The sequence below is a fragment of the Pseudophryne corroboree genome, chromosome 4 (genome assembly GCF_028390025.1).
Source record: "Pseudophryne corroboree isolate aPseCor3 chromosome 4, aPseCor3.hap2, whole genome shotgun sequence".
In the NCBI taxonomy this organism is placed as follows: domain Eukaryota; kingdom Metazoa; phylum Chordata; class Amphibia; order Anura; family Myobatrachidae; genus Pseudophryne; species Pseudophryne corroboree.
Genome location: NC_086447.1, coordinates 525,426,313 through 525,430,361, shown reverse-complemented (window position 1 = coordinate 525,430,361; position 4,049 = coordinate 525,426,313).

Sequence of the window (4,049 nt, the reverse complement as noted above, 5' to 3'; positions counted from 1 at the left end):
CAAAGCGCTTACCCCTTCCCCTGTAGGCGGCGATTACCTGGTCGCATCAGTGCAAAAAATAGCCTGCGTGCGACCAGGTCTGAATTAGGCCCACAGTTTGTTACTGTACTTAAGGCAGAATGGCAAAACATACTGCCTGCTGTTGTACTGAAACTTTTGGACAGTTTGCAAAAAGGATTTCTGCAGTAATCACTGCATGTGGAGGACCTACAAAGTACTGTCATCAATAAAATCTCTATCTATTTCGCTGTCAGTGTCCAATCACTCCACATAGTGTATAAAATAACATTATACATGTTAATCGAAGCAACACGCAAAATGTGTTAATAGGGATATACAGTATGTGATCTTTGATTAAATGATATTAAGAGTAAGCCATTATTGTGAATTTAAATTGCTACGTACCAATCAATGAACCAGAAATTATTCAAACTAACTTAACTTAAAACTGATATTCTGGCAAATCATGAGCAGAAGGCAAGACAGAGAGCAAATGACTTGTTCTAACATTGCCAGATGCCCAGTAAGTGTGCAGAGATAAAACAGGTGCACTAGAGATGAGCGGGTTCAGATCTCAGAGATCCGAACCCCCCCGAACTTCACCCACCAGACTCGGATCCCAGAATCAGGAAAAACATCATCATCCCACTGTCGGATTCTTGCAGGTTTTGGATTCCATAAATAGAGGCATGATTTGCCACCATTTTCACTCTGGACTTGGAGAGTGAGGGAGACAGACCTCTGTCACTCTGTGGTTATTGGTGTCAGGTGGGGTCAGTGTGTGCACTCTAGAGGTGCTGTCCTGTGTGCTGTTCGGGGTTCTTTCCTGTCACTATGGTGTCCTGTCACTGTGCTGCAGCTGTACATGGGTGTTGCTGTCTTGTATGCTGTAAAAATACATGGGTGCTGTGAAAATATAATACAGAGATGCTGGTTCTGTCCTTTATGCTTTAAAAAAGGTATAGGGGTGTTGTAAAGGTACACTGGCCCTGTCTTGTATCCTGTAAATTTAGAGGGATGCTGTGAAAATAAATGTACACTGGCCCTGTATTGTATGCTGTAAAAATACAGGGGTGCTGTGAAAATAAAGGTACACTGGCTTTGTCTTGTTTGCTGTAAAAATACAGGGGTGCTGGCCCTGTCCTGTTTGCTGTAAAAATTCAGGACTGCTGTGAAAATAAATATAAACTGGCCCTGTCTTGTATGCTGTAAAATGACAGGGGTGTTGCTAAAATACAGGGATGCTGTCCCTGTCCCTTATGCTGTAAAAATACAGGAGTGCTGTGAAAATATATGGGTGCTGATTCTGTTATGTATGCTGTAAAAATACAGGGTTGTTGTAATGGTACACTGACCCTGTCTTGTATGCTGTAAAAATACAGGGGTGCTGTGAAAATACAGGGGTGCTGGTTCTGTCCTGTATGCTGTAAAAAATACAGGGATGTTGTAAAGGTACATTGGCACTTTCTTGTATGCTGTAAAATTACAGGGGTGCTTTGAAAATAAATGTACACTGGCCCTGTCTTGTATGCTGTAAAAATACAGGGGTGCTGTGAAATTAAGTGTACACTGGCCCTGTCCTGTATGCTGTAAAAATACAAGGGTGCTGTGAAAATAAATGTAAACTGGCCCTGACCCATATGCTTTTAAAATACAGGGGTGCTGTGAAAATAAATGTACAATGGCCCTGTCTTGTATGCTGTCAAAATACAGGGGTGCTGTGAAATTAAGTGTACACTATTCCTGTCCTGTATGCTGTAAAAATACAGGGGTGTTGTGAAAATAAATGTACACTGGCCCTGTCCCATATGCTGTAAAAATAGAGGGGTGCTGTGAAAATAAATGTACACTGGCCCTGTCTTGTATGCTGTAAAAATACAGGGGTGCTGTAAAAATAAAGGGGCACAGTTCTGTGGGCTGTAATAATAAAGGAGTGCTGTCCTGTGAAATGGAGAACAAAAATTTGAAGGAAAAAATAGTGAAAGATCAGGAACCATTTCCAGTTCCTATTAACAGTACTGAAGCTGCTGCTGCCACGAGTCATGACATTGATGATGCAATTCCATCAACGCCGCCTGCTAAGGTCGATGCCCAATGTCATAGAGGGCATGTAAAATCCAAGAAGCAAAAATTAATAACAAAAAAAAAAGAAATTATCTGATGAGAAAGGTAAAATTGGCAATATGCCATTCACAATACAAAGTGGCAAAGAAAGGCTAAGGTATTACAAATCCCCAAAGAGAGTCCAAGTGTGTCCGCGGTTGCAATGTCTAGGCCTGACCTTCCCAAGACTGTATGGGAACAGTAGACTCCTACCATCATTTGCATGCCCTTTGCAAGTGCTGGGAGGAGCACTGCCAGTCCAGTTGCTGATATTGAGATTGAGGATGTCACTGTAGAAGTACTCCAGGATGAAAAGGATATTGGTGTAGCTGGCGCTGAGGAGGAAGTTGACAATGAGGATTCTGATGGTGATGTGGTTTGTTTGAATAAGGCACCAGTGGAAACAGTTGTTGGTCATGAGATGAAAAAGCCCATTGTCATGCCTGGGAAAAATACCAAAAAATCCACATCTTCGCTGTGGAATTATTTCTCTGTGAGGATGAGGATGTACACTGAAGGGGGTTAGGAATCGAAGGGTGAGGATGACGACAACATCTTGCCTCTGTAGAGCCAGTTTGTGCAAGGAGAGATTAATTGCGTCTTTTTTTGTGGGGGCACCAACAAACCAATCATTTCAGTCATGTGGCAGACCCTGTCACTGAAATGATTTGTTTGTTAAAGTTTGCATGTCCTGTTTATACAACATAAGGGTGGGTTGGAGGGCCTAAGGACAATTCCATCTTGCGCGTCTTTTCTTTGCATGCCACATCATTCCAGGGGTGCTGCCCTATATGGGGTGCTGCCCCTCTGCCCTATCAGTCCAGGGGTGCCGCCCCACTGCAATTTAAGTTCAGGGGTGCTATTGCCTGTGTGCTGTGCTGTGTAATTCTCCAAGGGTGCTGCCTATGCTGTATAAGTCCAGGGGTGTTGCCTATCTGCCGTATAATTCCAGGGGTGCTGCTGTACTTGATCCTAGGTTTAAATTAAAGCCTAGAGCAGAATATGAAACAATCTTCAACATCACAACTATATTTATGTAATCATATAGCAGCAAAGGTGGAAATGGAAATTGCAAGTTTGACAAAGTGTTTTTTAATAAAGTGGGGAGAGACCACATTTGTGGCCAAAGTCAGTCAGACTTAGAAGAGACAGAATCATAATCCAGTGGAACATGACATGGCAACATCTCCTACTTGATTTTCTCTGGCAACTGCAGGAGAAAACTATATTTTCCAAACACACCTATGTCTATATGTTTGCCATATAATTCCAGGGGTGCTTTGTCTGAACCCGCTCATCTGCAGTAGATATATCTCTATACCCAACATTATAGAGAGGTTCTTCTCAATTATTTCATGTTAGGGACTCAAATGAATGGCTTCAATTAGTCAACCTTAATTTTGATTTATTATTAATGTTCTACATTTTGGGATTATTTATTAACAAGATGCACATTTGTTGTACAGGGTTGTTTTCCTTTATTTTGTAAATGTTATCCCCTTAATAATTGTACAGGCTGCGTAGGGTTTTTACAAGACCTTGCAGTGTTAGAAGAACAGAGTTTCAGTGATCTTGCATTGCATGAGCTTTCCATTGCTGCACTAGATGGTACAGGAGTTCCTGTGAGGCACAAACAGTTACTGAATAAGGGCCCAGTATGGAGTCTCATTGTGGCTTACAGCCAGGAAGATATCTGGCTTGCCAAGCTGAGGCATGTTGGTGGCACAGAGGTTAGCATTGCTTCCTCCCACAGTCCTACTTATAATATGAAATGAGTTTGGACTGTGGAGTGGTAAACTCTACTAGGGCAGGGGCTGAATAACAAAAAAACACTGCACAGTCCTGTTTAGTACTACACCAAACCCACCCAAACTCAACTTGCCCCATCCGGGGCTGCTGTGTGGGCTCACAAGGGACTGCTAAAACATTCAAGGGGCTACTTTATT